Genomic DNA, 22290 nt, shown 5'->3' with positions numbered 1-22290 from the left:
GTACGGTGTAAAATACCAATCAGATCATATGAATCAAAAGAGAGAATAAGTAGAAAGATTAGGAGGCTCTATCAGCGCAAAGCTCAGATAAAGTTGAATCTACAAATTCCCACGCTACAGACAAAGGGACAATACTTTTGGAGCATTTCAGTCCTCGGTCCTATCTGTCAACATTGAAGAATCGTTTAAAAAATCTTCGATCCTAATTTTCGACCCTATTTCAAGGTTAACCCATGTATAAAACTGCTTCCTATTAGAAGGATAACATTTAACTTTTCTTTACGACTGCTTAGGTGGCCTAATGCATAGAGCTTCCGATTGTCAAGTTTTGCATAAAGCGCCAAGCATACATACATATCCTAGATTTGCTGACAGACAAATAAATAAATGCCGACGAACCTCCACTACACCTAAATGTAACCCACTTTCCCATAAAGCGCTTGAAGAGTTCGAACAAGGGGACAATACTCCGTTAGACACTGTTACATAACCTCCTTGTTTCACGGGGATGTGATGGTTTCACATGGATGTGAATTTTACCAACATTTTTGAAGTAACATTAAAAACCATTTCCTCTCGAATCAATCGGTCAGCACTCAATACAGGGAACTAGGACTTCAGCAGAGACAAGGTGTAACAACTTTAATTGAAAAACCAGGGAAAGATCCAAAACTGATTAAAATTGAATTCGAATTATAATTTTCAAAAATTATAATAAATGTTTCAAAATTATTACCTAATCGAATAAAAGTGGACGTTAGTAATATAAATGATGAATTGCAAACCGGATTTGGTCGATACAAGTATCGATACTTGGTCGATACATTTGGAAAAATATACGTCTTTTATGGATTTGCTGGATAAGTATGAGGGTGACTTTGCTTTTCCTTGACTCTGAGAAGAAGTCTTTTAATTCTATTGAATATTCTTTCCTAACTAAATTCTTCAATGTTTCAAATTTAGAAGAAAAACATCAAAGGGGGTAAATCTATTTTATACGGATACGTTCAGCTGTGCCTTAGATAAAGGTAGGTCTACAAGTTGGTTATCAATGTCCCGGGGGCAAAAACATTGTTGCCCTTTGTCACCATATTTATTTATGTTGTCCACTGAATTAATAAACAGAAGACATCTCAAGAAGGGATTATTTGGCCAGTGTTCTTCCATTAAAAACAGCACCGCAAAATAGTTAATTCATAATTTATAAATTTAGATTGAATTGTAAAAACGATAGTTAACAGAAGTAGGATGGATACGGATACATTCGAGGGAGATCAGAATTCTCCAGATTTTATATTAATGAATAAAGTCCTAAAGCTTGTCTAGCTAAGAAGGTATTTTAATGACGCGGACATTTTATGGAAATTGATTCCATCTCACCTATTCATTGAGCTAGGTGGTTTAAGTCTTCTCCTACGTTGTAACTATAACACCAAAAAACTGATCAAAACCCTTCCGGTTTTTTTTTCTGTAGTGTCAATCTACTGGTAACAAAAACAGCCGGAAATGGTTCCATTTTATGGTCAAATTGTTTGGAATAATAAATCTTTTTGTAAGGAGGAGAATCTTTTTATGGCACACTGTGAAGGAAAGCTGGGTTTGTGTATACATGAGATTTCTTTCATGAAACTGGCACCTTTAAAACGCTGTATTTATATGGGCAGCAATATGGTACCCCAGTATTAAACATATGACAACTATAAAATTCGGAAAACTCTGGAAATTGCTATTTTGAAAAACGTCTCAGATCTCCCTTTTGTTGCTGGAAAGACCCCAAACTTAAATGACATAGATCCGATATGTTAGAATGGATAGTGATAAAATAACAACGAAATCCATGTATAGCACAAGGTCACTAAATGTACCCCAGTCAATTTTCATTCTCCAGATAATAAAATATGGCTTTTGGCCATGTGGTAATTGTAAGGGTTGTAAATTTAAGATTGTGGTTAAGCCTTTTAAATGCCCAGTGGCATGTCCAGGGCTAAAGATCCGAGAGACCAAAATACACCCAATGGTCGATAATAGTTAAGGAGCACAGAAAACTATACTGACCTCGATGGGACTGTTCTTGCAAGTACTTTTCGTTTGGTCAAAAAAAAAATAAAATAAAAAAGAAGATAAAATACCAGATACTTTTTGCTGGTTGTGAGAGCGAATCAATGGAGCCCCGATCACGGTTTTCCGCTATCTTGCTGTCCTTTGTGACACGTGTGCCTACACATGTAGGTCAAGTACAGAAAGTTGGGCTATTGTTGAAACTGATTATGGGTTATTAATGACCCGCTATATATGGTAACTTGCACAGCATTATAGATTTTCAACGTCCGTACAAACCAGGGATATTGTGTTAGAAAGGCCTTGAAACATGGCCATGATTTTGCATCTGTGGTTTAAGTAGGTTGCGTGTAGCTGACGCATAAAATATGCTGGAGTTATGTGGTAGTGTTTCGGTTTTCATTATCTATTCTTTTATTTCTATCTTGCTGTTGCGTTTTGGAACGTGAGATAAACGCATTTGTGCTTAAGATAGATACACGTAACTAAACACATATATTATTCAAAAGCGTATAACGTGTACACGTTTCTTCATCAACAATTATAAGAAGAAAATGCATGACAGATTAGGTCTATAATGATTTGCTATTTTTCTGTTTTATGGTTTTCAAGATCAGATTTCGTATGATCATTCCCTGCTACATTCTGTTAGAAAACTGTTTCTATCTACAATTTTTAAAACTCTATTGACCAATCAGGCTGAAAGATGTTCGTTCATGAAGGTACTGATTCGTTCGTTCGCAGTTATCAGCCGAGTGTGTTTGCGTAGCCGCTTATGAGTGTACCAATAACTAACATCGGATGATAACTTGCATACAAACTCACAGCACCGTGACGAGACGTATCCGATGATAACTCGCTTACAAACACATAGCACCGTGATGAGACGTATCAGATGATAACTCGCTTACAAACACATAGCACCGTGACGAGACGTATCAGATGATAACTCGCTTACAAACACATAGCACCGTGGCGAGACGTATCAGATGATAACTCGCTTACAAACACATAGCACCGTGACGAGACGTATCAGATGATAACTCGCTTACAAATACATAGCACCGTGACGTGACGTATCCGATCATAACTTGCTTACAAACACATAGCACCGTGATGAGACGTATCCGATCATAACTTGCTTACAAACACATAGCACCGTGACGAGACGTATCAGATGATAACTCGCTTACAAACACATAGCACCGTGACGAGACGTATCCGATCATAACTCGCTTACAAACACATAGCACCGTGATGAGACGTATCAGATCATGACTTGCTTACAAACACATAGCACCGTGGCGAGACGTATCAGATGATAACTCGCTTACAAACACATAGCACCGTGACGAGACGTATCAGATGATAACTCGCTTACAAACACATAGCACCGTGACGAGACGTATCCGATCATAACTTGCTTACAAACACATAGCACCGTGACGAGAAGTATCCGATCATAACTCGCTTACAAACACATAGCACTGTGATGAGACGTATCAGATCATGACTTGCTTACAAACGCAAAGCACCGTGACGAGACGTATCCGATCATAACTCGCTTACTAACACATAGCACCGTGACGAGACGTATCCGATCATAACTTGCTTACAAACACATAGCACCGTGACAAGATGTATCAGATCATATCTTCCTTACTAACACATAGCACCGTGACGAGACGTATCAGATCATAACTTGCTTACAAACACATTGCACCGTGAAAAGATGTATCAGATGATAACTTGCTTACAAACACATAGCACCGTGACGAGACGTATCAGATGGAAAATGACACAGGTAAGTACAAAAGTTCGCTTAACTAAACAAGTAAATACTATAACGTTTTGATCACAGTTAGTCGTTAGCTAGGTATTATTAGCACAAATAAAAACCAACAGTTATATACTGAAAAGAATAAAAAAAAAACAAAAAAAAGACAAGGTGACTGTGATACCTCCTGAAGTTTGCTATTACGATCTTATTTTTGATTGATAGAAATTTTTACTACTACACTCCAGCAGATCAACTAGGTTTCTGGAAAAAAGGCCGGGCAGCGCCGGAAGAAAGCCAGTATACCTGACAGAAATACTTGTACTTAAGGCTAGTTCTCTGCATTTATCTCCTCTCCGTCAGTGAAGTCAAATTAGTTTCATACAGGTCAGAATAACGGTTACCGTCTCAATATAAACCTGAGCGCACATTTTCATCCAAATCCCTGCGTAAATTTTTATAGACCAATATCCAGGCAGACAAGTAGGAAAGAAACTAGGGCCATTCCCAGGATAAATCTAGGGCCATTCCCAGGGGGTCAAAAACACAAGTAAATGTACACTGACAATAAGAAAACACTGTTTTTATTTTGTATAGCGCAATTATAAAGAATGGTTTGAACTAGCGACCTCAGAGTCAGACCTGTTGGTCGAGTGATCTAGACGGTTGACATGTATTGCTGGCGATTAGGTGCCTGAATGTGAGGTGGCTGGTTCGAAACCCTCAGTGGTCTCAGCCAATTTTCAGCACTAGAATCTGTGCTGTATTCAGAAAGTGCAATACCTAATGGCGATAATACCGTTACTTAATCCACTTTCTAAATGACATATATACCTGTCTGATACCGGAATGTTTGAACGGGTGCCTTGAAAATGAGGCAGTGGAATGTCTACAATACGTTCTCCAAAATGAAGCATCAAAATATTGCAAAAATACACCAAAGAAGGTTACGATGGTGCTGGTAAACAAAAGCGTGACATACAATCCACTTTGTATATTGTTTTATATATGCACCGATTGACATTCCCAGTGGATCACCTATTCTCAGCTTTAAAATATGTGACTCACGTTGGGCCTGTTTACGCCCTACTGAAGACTATTTCACTAGAACTGTATGTAAAAGTGTTTCAGAATCGGCCTTTATTGCTTAATGCCCAGTTATGTAAATACGTCGTCGAACCAAATTATGTGTTATTGGGGTACATATAACCGACAGTTATTGGCTGAAAAAGCCCCCGTTGGTTTGTCATTTAATCCACGGCATTATCTTGATAATGTTATGCGAGTAGTATGTCATACATGTATGTTTCAGCTCATGTTTTATGCGTGGTTTTGTCACATTCCATTTTAGAATTTAAAGTTACATGCTTCAGTCCTAGCTTTCTTTGATTAAGTTTTGGTGGTTTTTTGAAGGTTTCAGTTTCAGGAACATACATTAATCAGTTAAAATGGATGCAAAGGAGTTTAGTCCGAACTTTTTTGTTTTCTCTGATATGACTTTACTGTGCGTCTATGCATGGCTGAACATATCATAATACTTTGTAAATCGTGACAAAGAGTATGAAAACTACAGCAGAGGGATAGATGTTGTATGCGTACCTGTGTGGTGCTTTGTAACTGAAAATGTTTCGCTCAGAAATAATATTGACCTTATTTAGCGTTCACGGACTCGATAATTTTACTTGATTGAAAGAGAAGGATCGGTGGGAGACAAGCTTCGGTGTGTTTACCTTATTAAACGTAAGCAAATAACGTGACAATGTTTTTATACGGTGACTAACAATTATTTCTATTTTCCTCTTTTAACAAATCATCAACACATAACAGTCAATCGTGACCTCCATCTTGTACATATCCTCAAGTGATGTCCTAGGCCTCATTACTGTGTGTTTTCATTCAAACCTCAAGAACAAAACAAATAGTCCGCATTAATGTCAGTGTTTGATAACAGCGTTTCGGTCGCCGACAAAATTAGGACGAAAATTACAATATCACTGGCAATTAAGAAGATCGGTAACATAAGTCATGTCAAACGTTCGGATGGTACAGCTGCAACATTATTCCACTGGAACTGGAGGCAAACCCACCCACAGCGAGAAAGAGTAACGACGTTACTTTTAACTGGGAAGTAATTAGTCGTTTTTTGTCCATTTAGAAAGTTGTGACGTAGGAAAAAATGATGAAATACTGTTTGCCTTTTCCAGATTACTTTTCTTTCTTTCTTTTTTTTTCTTTGACGCACTCTGGCAGGAAGCTCGGGATTGAGTACATCACAGATTTCTTTGATGAAACTGACACCTTTAGAGGGACATTGTCGACCAAAATTTGGACTTTTAAGCAAATTCTGATTGTGACGTCATAATGAAGTTTTAAAGTTCGTTTATAAACTAAATCACTTACGTTGAAATAAAAAATATTCATTTAGTATGTAGCTTCTACGACCCCATAGAAGTACTGCCGTTATTCGAATTTAACACAGAGGGCGGACCATTTTGCTTCATTAATATTCAACCGTAAGGGCACGAAGCACATGCGCAGCGTTCGGAAAGTTCCCTATGATACCGACTTTCGATCAGTCGACATACACATAGATACACGCAGAGTACAGCAGCTTACACAGCACTGAGAAAAGGTTACGAATATTCTTGTCATTAAGCCAAGAGTCAGAAACCTGTGCCTGTTCGAAGTTTAACACCCCCTGCCTATAACAACAACATTTGCACCCACCTATCAAGTAGTAGTTTTGCAACATTTTGCGACATTTTGCGACAAATTTCTATGTAGGCTTGCAAACGTCCTTCACAGTGTGGAAGATGTGTAATTAAACTCAGATTTTGTCATTTTAGATACGGGTACCGGATGGGTATTAAGGCAACAAATTTTAAGAACTGAACAAAAATTGACTTTCAGTCAAACGATGGGTCAAATATGTTGAGATCGCGGAACTGAAAATACGACGTCTATCGTTGAAAATGAAACCAATGCTTTCAATGCTTCTACCACACTGACATTCGTGAAGACTAACAGAATGTTCAAGTCTGATCTCAGTCAAATCATGTTTGCAGGAATTAAACAAATCTATTAAAGCACTGGACTTGCGACGTCCGAACGGTTGATACCCAGTTACATGCCGGTGCTTTTTCCGATTGCCTTTTTCGCAAACATGGCAACACACCTTGTTCTTGGACTCATGCAACCCTGGAAGGCGTGAAAATTGTGCATAGAGGTACTCTTTTTTTTTCTTTCAAAATTTTAGTGCCATTATTATCAAAATTATAAATGTCCGTACACTATTTTATCTAAAACGCGTGCCTTGTATTTGTATCTTTATTTTATACCGTAACATAATATCCATAATTCTCAGCACAACCTCGAAAGCAGAAGTTGTCTTGCTGTTGTACATTTCAGACAATTGATTTGTAAATAAAACCCGGCCATTTAGGCTTTTGGAAATCGGACAAGGGTTTTCACACCACCGCTTGAGAAGGAATTTCACATTCAGTACTTTTATATATAGAAATTTGTTAGACTGAGTAATATAAACAAAATATGGATGTTACAAATATTGGTATTTCAATTTTGGCATGGAAGGAAAGCAACCAGTTTAGAGTTTTGGGTTACCATCGCGATATGTCATCTGTGTTTGCACTCTGTCAAAAGTTGCTCTTTAAACCTACCAGAATCTTCAAGTTTGCTGATTGGCCAATTTTATAGCGTTTGGAGATGGCCTGTTAGCCTGCTTGGAATCCACACAAAGCTTTTTTTAGTAAGCGTCATCATAAATAGACATTTTGGTAAAAGTGGTAAAAGTCTTACACGGTGAAATGGCAAACAGCACCTATGTCAGTAACAATAATGTGTTTCAGTTTAAGAAATTTGAAACAGTTTGATACTTTGTGAGAACCAGGAAACCGGAGAACCAGAAATCTGGTAATCTTGCCTACTCCCAAAATTCTGTGATTCTCAACTCTCACGATGAAGTTAAAGTAGAAACTACATTGAATTCAACAGTGGATTTTCTTCCTTGTCATAATAAATTACTCTTACCTGAATCTGTTGTTGGAGAACTTTTATATTGTATTTGAAAAATGCGACACGGATGAACCTTGGTCTACACAACTTTAGATCAAATTTCTTTGGGCTGTAAATATTCCAAGCGTGTCCATGTAGTTATTAATCAGACTGAACATTACATTTGGGTTCTTTTTCTGCCCTTCTGTCATGAGATTAAAGTCAAGCAGTAGATTACACTCGAAATATCAATATTTTCGCCAGTGTGCCTCGGTTGGTCTAAAAACTATTCAACAAAACATTTTATTTTTTAAAACATTTCAGCTTTTTAACATTTCGGGCTTAGTTGTATAATTATTATTTTCTTTTGATATGCTTTTTTTCACGTTATATATAAAAATGTTCAGAAATAATTACAGTTTTCACCTGTTCTACATTTAAACCTGCATCAAATTTGTCGCTACAGTTTCGCATGGGAACAGGAATGAAGCTTTTAACAGTGTATTGTCCCAGCCTTTTGCAATAGGCCGTGAGAAGAAGATCAAAGCCGCATATTCTCTATGCTTGTCTTTATCACTAGATGGTACATAAAAATAAAAATAATCCCGAGAAAAAGCGTTAGAAAAATGAAAATGAACAGGCATCAAAGTACCTGGTATAATATACATTATTTTCATTTTTATATATATATATATATATATATATATATATATATATATATATATATATATATATATATATATATATATATATTATACCTCTTTTGTGTACAATATATTCATTACTTGATGACTTTCCTTCACGTGCATAGTTGCATATTATGCACATTAAGGCGTATGTGCTTTCCCAACAATAGCCTGTTTGAATTTCAAAATAAATGTGTGTATTTATTTATTTATTTGATTGGTGTTTTACGCTGTACTCAAGAATATTTCACTTATACGACGGCGGCCAGCATTATGGTGGGTGGAAACCTGGCACAGCCCGGGGGAAACCCACGGCCATCCGCAGGTTGCTGACAGACCTTCCCACTTACGGCCGGAGAGGAAGCCAGCATGAGCTGGACTTGAACTCACAGCGACCGCATTGGTGAGAAGCTCCTAGGTCATTACGCTGTGCTAGCGCGCTAACCAACTGAGCCACGGAGGCCCCTAAATAAATGTGTGAGGAAAATAAACTACTGTAATGGCAGGTTTATGTGTGAGAAAAACAAGGTACTGTAATGACAGGTTTATGTGTCAGGAAACCAAAGTACTGTAATGGCGGGTTATGTGTTAGAAAAACAAGGTACTGTAATGGCGAATTATTTGTCAGGAAGACAATATACTGCAATGGCGGGTTATATGTCTGGAAAACATGGCACTGGAATGGCGAAATGTGTGTTGGAAAAACAAGGATCTGTAATGGCAGGTTATGTGTCAGGCCTCATTCACATTGTATAATACACAATATACAATAATAAAAAGAAAACTACCCATTTTGGTCACAGTATACAAACGCCGGTACTGTAGTAAAATGATCTAATGTAAGTCATTAGAATATAGGCAACCATTGTGTAACGGTTACCGAGTGGTACTCATGGTGTAAGAATTATTACATTATGGGTATCTTTCATTAACTGCTTTCTGTTCTTTATGTAATATGAAATACTCTTCATTTACTTCCATTTAATGGGATGATTATGCTTGAATTGATTACTGCTGTGAAAACACTTTTTTAAAATAAAAGCACATGGCTCTTTTTCATAAAGTTATATTTTCATTATGTATATCTTATAATTTAAATGAATGTTTTAGATTTTGGAAACATTAAAAGTCCCCTATATCAACAAGTCTGGACTGAACAGCTTGATAAATACCTCATTTCATGACATTGAGTATTAACGTTTTTTTAATAATAAAAGCTCTTCACTAAAGAAAAAGACTGAAGCGTTATTCGCAGAACATCGACGCATACGTATGGGAGCACTTAACTCACAACGTATTCCTTAAGGAGTTCAAGAGCAGCATGGCGGGCGTATAAGAGCCCATGAACGCCACTTTGAAGGCAAAGAAACACTAAAATGAAGTATGTAACAGATGAAAGACCATTAAAACCTGTCCAGAAAAATAGGTTGATTTATTATTTTTTAGTCTGTTTAACCTATTAAATGCAAAATTTTTTCTATCCTTGCCTTTTCTGACCACAGTGGGACTAGTGACATCACACAAGGTTATTCCTACTAAACACACATTAGCCTGCTACATTTCATCATTCAGAATGCATGTACATATAGATTCACAAATTCATTCGCTGATTTAACATTCAAACGAATTATTTCAGGCAAATAGTACGGATGTGTCGTAATAGGTACCTTCTGGATCACAACAGATGGCAACTGATCTTGTGACACAATTATACTAGTTAGAAAATGGTTTCAAAAAAAACGACTATGTTTATGGACAGTTTTTAATCGTCTTTCATGTGAAATCTACCCCAGTTTAGCGTGGTCTTTGCCACAAGGTGTTGTTTGAACGAACAGAATAAAGGTCACGTGACAATGTGCACAGTTATCTGTATCCTAAAGAGCTGGTGCCATAGGACACGGGTTGATAAATTGCTAAATTTTCATCATATACTTCTACTTTTTTGTTAGGGAAGAATGATTTAAATACTTAAAATCATGTGCTATAAAGAATATGGCTTTCAGCAATGGCCTTCACATCTTCCTGTCCAGTAGAGTATATAGGTTGCGGCAAATCATGCTTCGGGTGATACTCTACGCATGATCCAGCCTTTTAAACACGACAAAACAAATCCTCTATAAGAGATGGATAAGTATGTATATTTGCACGCTATATTAATTGAGAATCCTTCATTCAGAGGTTGTATTGTTCGTGTGCATTAGTAAACGCATACAGGCGATGCCATCACTTCGTGTTTACTCTGACACTACTTTTATGTTCGACCAAAAGAGTCTGATCAGGAGGAGATAGGAATCATTGTCACGCGCGACCAGGCAGGACGATTGTTTAAGAGATGAAAAGATATTCATTGAGATATTACCACTTGTTTAAAAATCGTAGCCTTTCACTCGTACAAAAGCGATCGCTGACAAAGGTCACATAAACGACCAGATGGTGCGACTGCCTTCTTGTCTCACCGTTATGTCCTAATGTGAGAAAATAAAAAGATTGAGACATTGGACTCTGGACACTTCGCTGATAGGTGAGTAATTCGCAGAGATACATGTAGTATGCAACGGGATATATATCCGGTCCGCCATATATGGAATAATTCCATGTTTCCTTGTCGTTACGGCTATTTCGGCGTGATTATAGGATGGATGCTGTCCAATCGTCGCCACAGGAAACTGACTGGAGCCAACGACACTACCGGGCCATCTGCGAAGGACGTTGCAAAACACGTCCAGATAAACCACGATGATTCTTTCTGTATCCGCTTGTTTTGCCCTCGTCGTTGTTCCACACACCATCTATATGATTGTAGCGGAGACCACAGTGAGCGCCGAAAAAGCTGGCCAAGCATTTCTGAAGAAACTTATAATCATAATGTTTACTGACCTCAATTATTGTTGTAACTTTTCCTTATACTCAGTTTCGTGAAGTAATTTTCGCCATACTCACACACTCACGACAGTCGTCAGTGGTTTTATCATTAATTTCCACCGGTGCATTTCCAGTGGTGTCACCAGACCTACAGTCCCCACACGATCAGTGGTTGCACGACCGCACGAGGTTGATATTTTCATCAAATGCAGACGTTACATGATTGTTGTTGGGCCAAACCTCCAATTCAGTCATCAGTGTGTAGTCGCTCCTTTCAAACAAGATGTGATTTTAAACGTTGAAACTTTGCTAGCATAACTCACGTCTCGTAGGGATTTGACAGCGTTTCCTGAAATGGCGTCCTTGTAAGAGTCTAAGCTCGCGAATGTTCAGTATGTTGATTTATATTACAAATTCGGCAATTAAAACTAATGAAATGAAAATTCAAAGGAAATAATCTTATTCGAACTGAAGAAATTGAGCTCATTTATAGATGAACTGCATTTTAGTTCTAGACAGATGTTTATCCAGATGATTGATGAAAAAGCACGGTGTGCGTTGTAACCATTCAGTACATAAAAATAAAGGTATGTGATAAATACATCATCATAAAAATGAATGTACCACGATAATGTATCTGTTCTCATGATTTGAAGTCTGCCTGTTATCATCATGTAGTCATTCCTTTCAAACACGATGTCGTGCCGACCTCAGAACAACGAGAGCTGATCCATCATCGCGGATTACACACTGTTATGATACTTTCCATATAAAGTGAACTTTGATACCATGAATCGAAACAGTGCCCCTTGAGACTTTCTGAGAACTCAAATGTTAAAACCATATGTTGCCATATTAGTTACATTCAGTCAAGATTACGACCGCTTTGTGCAAGAGATGGAATTCCCAATTCAATGGAATTCTGTTGCCGGAGAACTTTCATTTCATGTGAGAAATTCAAGGGAAAACAATCCTGTTTGGTTTAGTCATTTAGGAATCTTCGCTCGGCACTTTTAACATCAATCGGGATTGAGTGAGTGAGTGAGTGTTTGGGGTTTAACGTTGTGCTCAAAAATTTTTCAGCCATATGACGACGAAGGAATCCTTAGGGTGTATGTAATGTACCTCCTTGTTGCAGGACGGATTTCCACCACTCTTTTATCTAGTGCTGCTTCACTGAGACGACATACCGAAGGTAAGTAATCCGCACCACCTGAGCCATTATACTGATACGGGTGAACCAGTCGTTGCACTCTCCCCTTCATGCTGAACGTCAAGCGAGGAAGTTACAACTGCCTCTTTTAAAGTCTTAGGTGTGACTCGATACAGGATTAATCCTGGATCTACCGCTCCCGAAGCGGATCATTTGCGATTGATATCGCCGTTATGAATACATGTATCTTCACGCACGTATTTGAAGAATAAACAGTGTATAAAAATTTTTTCGCCATAGATCGTCATATGAAAGGAAGGGATAAACTGTGGTATATATAACGTTTGCCCCGAATTTCTTTCGGCAGGAAAAATTTCGGGAATTGTCAGGCTAAACAACACATTGCTCTATTGTTTATTTATTTCATTTGATTAGTGTTTTACGTCGTACTCAAGAACATTTGACTTATACGACGGCGGCCAGGGTTATGGGGGAGGAAACCGGGCAGAGCCCGGGGGAAACCCATGACCCATTGCTCTATTGTGATACAGTTTCTGTCTCTTGTCATGGATTAAAGACAAGTAGTAGATTGCACTCGACATATCTATATTCTTACCAGTTGCTTTACTACGATTTAATTTTGGGCAATGATCCTGTTAGACATATATAAGGTATGTTACATGTAGTAATATCGAAGACGCAGGCTTTTTGATTTGAATAAAATTGGACGTTTATCCTACCTCAGCCGAATTGCTCCTGACCAGTGTCAGGTTTTAAATTTCCGGTTCAAATTAAATTTAAATGTTAATAAATGTTACACAAGAAAAGACAGTAAATACACAACATGAGAAGGTGGATATAGAAGAATCATGTTCAAGGTCCATTAATCTAAATGAAACATTCTTCTCATTTACATTTTTTACATTTTCTCTAGTCTAAATGACGAATAGCAAGTTGAATAACACGTGTAGCTTTACCAATGTACTAGACTAATTTGCGGATCGGTTAGAACAAAGCCATCGCTGAGGTAAATTAACCAGAGGCTGTATTTCATCGGTTACGTGTGATCATTTGCCAACTATCACACTGTCGTCGCTGCACTGGTTTTACTCTTTATACTGTACGTCTTCAGTTATATTTTGTCTTTTTGTCAGGAGTATTTACCACAAGTTTTTGACGAAGTCCCAGATACAACCACGAGACCAAAACTCGATTTTTATTGGCTGTTTTAACTATGGTTTGAAATATTGCACATCAAAAACGCGGTAACTTATGCCACGTGACATAGACGGGATATCGGATTTATATAAAAAAAACCCCGTCAAAAATCTTTTCTCCAGCCGCACTAATCGTTGCGTGGGCTCTACTTCACTTACCCCGGGGCCGTACAGTCATCACGTTGAATTAGATCCCCACGTGGCATATACGAATAATTGCCATCAAAGCGAAAATGAGATACATATCTTGTTATCGACAACTTACATTCTGTCATGGTACATGGTTTGAATACTGATTTTACTCAATCGCCTACATCACTGAAAACTGTTCACTGCTTCTCTGTTTATGATTCTGTCCTATTTTCTTACTTTATTCGCTTTCTTAGCTCTTTGGTGGTTTGTGCTATAGGTCCTTTTGCGAAGTGGCCTTGCCATTACTTACCTGGAAAGCCGATCTTGGTTGACGGCAGGTATGCAAATGTCTGACTCATTTTTTACTGTGTTTCCATTTTATCGCTACTTTGACCACATAATGATGCAATTTTTTGCACTGAATCCAAATGCCGCAAGACTCTTACTGAAGATTTGAGGGAAGAAAATAAAACATTGAAAATCAGGGAGTGTTGTTTTTGTATAATCTCCCAGGCAGAGAACCCGGGAGATTAAAATATAGTTTGCTATGCACGTTGAAATAAGGAATTTCCGGATATCCGCTATTTTGAAGAAATCGCATATTGCCCTGTGGAACGAGAACTATAAACGCCAGAATGATTGGACCTGCATCAAATTATAGACCTTGTTGTGACTTTTTATATCTGTGTTGCTACAAAACAAACTTTTTACATTTCTACTGTGCGTACATGTAAGTGGCGTGTAGCTCACGCATAAAATTGTTGTTTTGTAATGTTTTGGTTTTCATTATTTTTTTATTTCTATTTTTCTGTTGCATTTTGGAACGTGAGATAATGCATTTGTGTTTATGATCAATACAGATTATTTCCAGATTATTTCCCAGTATCGCATATATTATTCAAAAGGGTTTAATGTGTACATGTTTCTACATCAATAATTATACGAAGCATCAAAGAAAATGTACCTTCGGTGTCAACTTTTTCACGACAGGCTCGGACTTTCTATTCTGTTTGATTTATAGTTTTCATGATCACGTTTTGATTTGCTACTATACGTTCTAACAGAAAAACGGTTTTTATTTGCAATTTTTCAAACTCTATTGACCAATCGGGCTGAAAGGTATTTGCTCAGTAAAGCACTGAATGGTTCGTCAGCAGTTTTCAGCGGAGAATGTACAGCCGTTTTTGAGTGTACCAGCAACTAACATCAGACGATATGTTGCTGACAAACCATAGCACCGTGACGAGACGTGTCGGATGAAAAGTGACACAGGTAAGTGTAAATGTTCGCTTCACTAAACAAGCAAATACTATAACGTTTTGATTGTGGTTTGTCATGAGTTAGGCTTTATTAGTACATTGGCTATATATTAAGAAAAACAACTACCTCCTATTGTGGCTAATTTTCACTTCTTCTAAAAACTAATCTATGCTTATATCTTTTGTTATTTATTTGTTATCAGAAAGAGTTTTGATATGGCAGATTTCCCCCTGTTTGTTGTTTAGGTCTATATTTGATTGATAGAAATGTTACTACAACATCCAAGCATGTTAATCAGTTTTCTGGATGGAAAAAAATGGGCAGAACTGGAAGAAGTCCAGGATACCTGATAAATGTACCTACTAACGGCCACAGTCACACCAGCATAAGCTGTTACACGCACAGTTAGTTACACGCTCTAACTGGTTTAATAACACGTTACTCGGTCTTTTACAAACGATGGTCATTTCTTATCACGACTTTTTCATACATCAGTCATTTCCTACAAAATACATGTTTATGTATATTAACCGACAACTTGCCACCAAATTTAAGTGTACACCTGACCCCCCCCCCCCCACCACCAACACACACACACACACACACACACACACACACACACCAACAGGCCAAAGGGCATTTTTTGGCATGTATGACCTTTGTGTCATTGATGTGAAATTGGTTTGATAAAATTCTGGATAGGTATCACCGCCACAATATAATTAACTGGGCCGTAGTCCAAGAATAACCTGAGCGCAAAATTTCATCCATATTCCTGCTTAACATTCCGTAGGTCGCTTTCCAGACAAAGAAGTAGGAAAAGCATTATCGTCTTTTCTTGTATTAACTAGAAGGCACTCCCACAGGAAAAAGCCTTCGTCAAAGATAAATGTACATAGACAACATGGTAGGAACTGTGCTTATCTCGCCATTGTGGAGTGTCGTTTTCAAAATTACTGGATCCAGATCGTTTAAAGATTTGATAAATCCTGACGGATAAACCAAAATTGTTGAACATATGGTTTGGAAACGAGGCTGCGGAATGCCGTACTATACGTTCCCCAAAAATGAAGCATCAAAATATTGGAAAAATATGCACTTAAATACAGTTTAGTTTTAAATCGGCCTTTATTTCTTATTGTCCTTTTAGTCCTTTTATATTTCAGACGGTACATATAATGTACAGTTAGTGTCCGAAAAAGGCCACGTTGGGGTGTCAGTGTGAATCCACTGCGTTATCTGGATGAGAACAAGTTTGTGTATATCTACAAGTACGTATGTTTGAATGTATATATATATATATATATATATATATATATATATATATATATATATATATATATATATATATATATACATGACTGAAACTCAGTGCCTTCTAAAACACGACAAGGGACAAGGGTACCTGCATAATATCTACGCTTGAGACGACTTGGATAAATGTTATATGCGTACCTGTGCGGTGCTTTATAACGGAAAATGTTTCCCTCAGAAGTAACACTGACCTTAAATTAGCGTTCACTGACTCGATAATTATGGTTCCTTAACGTGGACTGATTGGCAAGAGGCAGATTTCGGCGTGAAGACCTTGTTAGATGCCACGATGTTTTACAGTGGCGTTTTACAGTGATGAATAGATATTTATTAACATACGTCCGCTTTTGACAAACCATCATCATAAAAGCGTTATTCGCAAACTACAGCTTGGACATATTCCAAAGTGAGAACATATGTACAAACCTCAAGAACAAAACAAACAGTTCGCACTAATGTCAGGGTTTATCGGAAGCTGACAAAATTAGAAGAAAACTAAAACGTCTCTGGTAATTTAATTAAGAAATGTGATATAAAATGGTCAGACTGTGCCACCGCAGCATTACTCTGCTGGAAATTGGGTCTAACGCAGTCACAGGGAGAGAAAGTAACGGTGATGCGCGGCATACTCTGAGCACGATATAGGCTGGCAAGTAATTCATTCCTTTTGAATTTTTGAATTTGGTGGCCTGGAAATAAGATAAAGTACCGTTTGACCTTCGAGATTAAGTTTCTTTTATTTCATTTCCATGTAGAGTTGCAAATATGTTTTGCAATGTTGGAGAATGTGTACTTAATTTTATTCTCAGATATTTGTTCATTCCAGGTACGGCTACCAGATATATGTTTTAGAACAACTCGCTTAAAGAACTGAAGAGAAATTGACCTTGGATCAAACGATGGGCCAAATATGTTCAGATCGCGGACATGAAAATACGACATCTATCATTAGAAACGAAACCAATATTTTTAATGCTTCTGGTTCATTGACGTGTGGAAAAACCAACGGGACGTTCGAGTTTGATCTTGGCAAAATCCTGTATGAAGGATTTAAAAAAATCTTTGAAAGTCCTGGACTTGCGATGGCTGAACGGATATCACTCAACTACATGCGGGTTGTATTTCCGATTGGCTTTTTCGCAAACATGGCAACACTCTTTGTTCTTGGAAACATGCGGCCCTGGAAGGCGTGGAAAGTGTACTCGGCGGTTCTGGCTGTTAGCGATACTTTGGTGCTGCTTTTGAAGTTTCTCACTTTTGAGTCAGGTGTTGTTACAAATGGCGGGAAGTCCCAACAGCCGAATTGTTACGTGTATCTTTACTTGGGAGTAACTCTGACGGAATTTTCTCACTGGGTTCTTGCTTTCATGACTTTACAAAGATTTGCCGTTATATGGTTCCCATTACGAATGAACGGAGAGAATGTAAATCGAGTCTACTGCATGCTCTTTGGGCTAGTTTTACTCCTGGCTACAATAAACATTGTCTATTTCTGGATCAAAGGCGACGCTTGGAATTCTGTGACATTCGGTTCTTGTACTCCTTTACCGGAATTCGAGGAAGTTGTAGAACGGTACTGGAGATGGATCCGGTCCGCCATATATGGGATAATTCCATGTTTCCTTGTCGTTACGGCTAATTTCGGCGTGATTATAGGATGGATGCTGTCCAATCGTCGCCACAGGAAACTGACTGGAGCCAACGACACTACCGGGCCATCTGCAAAGGACGTTGCAAAACACGTCCAGATAACCACGATGATTCTTTCTGTATCCGCTTGTTTTGCCCTCGTCGTTGTTCCACACACCATCTACATGATTGTTACGGAGACAACATCGAGCGCGGAAAACATTGGCCAAGAGCTATTGAAGAAAATCATAATCGTGATGTTCACTGATCTAAATTATTGCTGTAACTTCTTCTTGTACTCCCTCTCATCAAGTGTCTTTCGACATAAGTTCACGCATCTCATCTGTCACTGGCGATACCACAGGAAGGTTCCAAAACCGACAAACAATACATAGTCAGAGGGCTGTCCTGAAGGATCAACATGGCACTGTTGAACAAGCAGTCCTTTGTGAATTATTTTCTGAGACGATCGGCGGGGGAAAGTTCCCCAGTTCATCGTATTATTTCTGCTGGGCACTGCCTTGGTCTACATGTACTTGAGCGCTGTTTCCATCTTTGTGCCACGTAATGAGGGCCAAGCCGTAGATTACACTCGAAACATCGGTATTTTAGTCAGTTTCTATAGTATGATTTAATTTGATGTTATAAATCCAGTTTTAAAATTAATTATAATCATAAATTTTAATAAATTGACTCAGAAACCCGCCCCTGCCCCCATCCCCGTCTGGGGTAATACTGTTACAAGATTAGTTTACATAGACAGCCATGGGGAGTTAAAATGTGAGGTTTCCAATAATGACCTGAAACGTCTATCTTGGTTTACGGCTGGTAAACGAATGTCTGTTTCGACGGGTAGATCCCATGTTCTCAGACATTATCATGAATTATAAAATGTATGATAGTTTAGCACTTTCACTTGAAAAAAGTTTAATCTTTGTACCTGATCGACATTCATGGCATGGTTTGCATTTCAGAAACAACTGCTGTGTAATAAAATGGAAGCACGCATGTCTGAGAATGAAAGAATATGGTGCTCAGTACGTCACTTCCTGTCTGTCGCCTTGAAAACTAAGGCGCCGCGATTGGATAATATATGTCAGTTTTACAGTCACCTTTAATGTCACACTCAAGAATAGTTCCCTTATACGACGGTGATCAGCAACAAAAGAGGATTTCCATGCTTCGTTCATTTCTTTACCATCATTTACATTTTCGTTGGATGGAATTTTGCTTGAAAAAAAGCTATCTGTTTGGATAGTGAATTTTAGTAGTTGAATTACAGTTTGTAGCAATGAGCGAACCTGACTCATTTGCATACCACACCTTTTTTCAGGTGGTACATACACATGTGTATTAGTACACATAATAATTATATAATTTTATCTAAACGGCTAAGGTCTTCAGTCCGAACTGATGAAGATGACAAATGTCAATTTTATGCGGATTTAATTCTGCGTGTTCTTTAAAAAAAGTGTTCACCATCTCACTTTGTACTGTGTACATGTGATTGTTTCTCAAATATGCTGACAAAACAGTAGCTGGCGTAATTTTAAAACAGTGGCCATGGTGGTCGGGATAAAGTTGCTACTATTTAAGCATTTATGTGACCAATAAGAGAAGTTACGTTTGTCAACTATCACACTGTTGTCTCTGTTCTGGATGTATCTCCCATGTTGTTCTCTTTTATATTGATGAAATTAAATAAATATCAATACCTTGAAACATTTCGTCATCGTGATTTTGTCGTACTTAGGTCTCTTAAGCAAACCGCTTCGGCGGGTTAGTGGTAAGAGCGTCCACCTTGAAGCCAAGAGATGTGGTATGTTTGGATATGACAAAGACTTTAAGAGTGGTACTTGTTGCTGTCCATGGTGCTGAGCACTGAGCCATACAGCAAGGAAGCAAGGGTCGGGTGTCAGGTGTCTGTATAATGTGAATAGGTGGGGTGTTAGGTCCTGTGTCTTCGTCTCCTGTCGTCGTGGGCTCGACCTCACAAAACGACACAGTATGTAGACTCACACCGTCATGTGGCTGATGAATTATTGCCATGTTCGTCCAAATATAAGGTATTTTGCGTTATTACATAATGACATTAGTATTAAGTAATTTTGTCAAGAAGTAAAAGTTACAAGATTTTCGTTAATCCAACCCCAGAATTGTACGTTAAGTAAATATTTAATAATAACAAAAAAACTTGAAAAGTGAAAAGTCTGCCCGAATATTTAAATGAGGGGCTGTCAGTTCAGTGGAAATGGAGCATGTGCAGAGCGCTCGATAAAAATAAAGGACTTATGGCTCGCTTGTGACAGGATTAGTCAAAAAGAGGCGTAAATGAAAGCTTGATAGGTTGACAAGGAAGACTAGAGTAGTAATTGTTGGTTAGTTTGAGTTATGGAGTACAGTGCAGAAAGAAAAGAGTCTCACGAAGTACGAAGATATCGCAAAACTCCTGCTTGATAGGTAGGTGCAAATGTTGTTGTTATGGGCAGGGGGTGTTAAACTTCGAACAGACACACATTTCTGACTCTTGGCTTAATGACAAGAATATTCGTAACCTTTTCTTAGTGCTGTGTAAGCTGCTGTACTCTGCGTGTATCTATGTGATTGTCGGCTGATCGAAAGTCGGTATCATAGGGAACTTTCCGAACGCTGCGCATGTGCTTTGGCCCTTTCGATTGAATATTAATGAAGCAAAATGGCCCGCCCTCTTCGTGTTGAAGTCGAATAACGACAGTACTTCTCCGGGCTCGTACGAGCTAAATGAATATTTTTTATTTGAACGTGAGTGATTTAGTTTATGAACGAACTTTAAAACTTCTTTAAGACGTCACAATTAGAATTTGTTTAAAAGCCCAAATTTTGAGCCACCATGCCACTTTATAAAGTGCAACATGAAACTTTAATCTTACATTGCACCTACATTCTTTTTACTATATATTGCTCGTCGAAAACAGACACTTGCTGGTTTCCTCTCCAATCGTAAGTTCGATTGTCTGGTCGTGGGTATAACCTAGGTTCTGCTCGGGTTCCTCACACAGTCATCCTGGCAATCGTCGTTTAAGTGAAATATTCTTGAGTACGGCGTAAAATGTTACGTACGCGGTAACAAACAACTACTATTGCATTAAAGAACTATCAAACACACGAAATCAAAGCACCTATTATACGAGAAGCTCGGCCACTCTACCCTCTTGAGATGGCTCCCAGTGGTCGTAGATACCAGTCTCTAACTCACGGACGATTGCAGGTGTGGAGTCTACAAGCTTATTCAGCTGAACTCACGGAGAATATATCCCTGAATCACGTGACATGTCAGCTACTACAACAAAAACTCCAATCAAAGAAATAAATAGACACTAGGTGAGTCGTATGACACTCGGCATTTTTCCAGTTCTACATGTAACTGAAAATGTGACAATAGATCAAAACTCTAGACGCTTATGTGGAGAACAGAATCAGGTTAAAGGCTTTATTTGTTGTCAAAATTGTATGGATCTTCGAGAATGGACACCTCGCAGCGCTTCTCGTTCTTTTTAAGCAGAGATGAAGATATTAATTGATATATAAACACTTTAACCAAAACGTCGTACTAATGCAATCGCTCACGCGTGTCATATAAAACGATCGCAGAGCGCAACTGCATTATTACCTCACCGGTAATCTGGACTAATGCATTCGCTGCGCGAAAATAAGGGGATTGAGTTGTCGCTCTGAACTCTTAACTACTAGGTAAAAAATATGTATATATGGTTTAAATTTATTATTGTGCAACGTGAACTACCGACAAACTCGTCTTCTGCACCTACGGAATATTTTTTCATCCTAATTTTAATGTAGACAGAAAGTTTAGTGTGTATAGTATACACTACATTCTAATTATTACCCAGATGTTTGCCCATTTTAGGTCCCGCTGCTTTATTGAGACAATTTTAAATGTATTCGAAAATAACGCTTTAAAAACATGTCACTTTTTAATACTCATCTACGTAGTACGTCAAGTAATTGGACGTTGTGGTTCTAACTGTTAGCGATACCCTGATGCTGCGATCCACTGATCTAACGTTTAAGTTAGGAGTTCTTAATTCTAAGCATCTGCATTGTCAGGTGTTTATTTACTTTGCAGTGACCTTGATGGAATTTTCTCTTTCCATGACTTAACAGCGATTTTCCATTATCTAGTTGCCATTACAG

Source organism: Liolophura sinensis, chromosome 1 (assembly GCF_032854445.1).
Source record: "Liolophura sinensis isolate JHLJ2023 chromosome 1, CUHK_Ljap_v2, whole genome shotgun sequence".
NCBI lineage: Eukaryota > Metazoa > Mollusca > Polyplacophora > Chitonida > Chitonidae > Liolophura > Liolophura sinensis.
Note: the sequence above shows the minus strand (reverse complement) of the source record.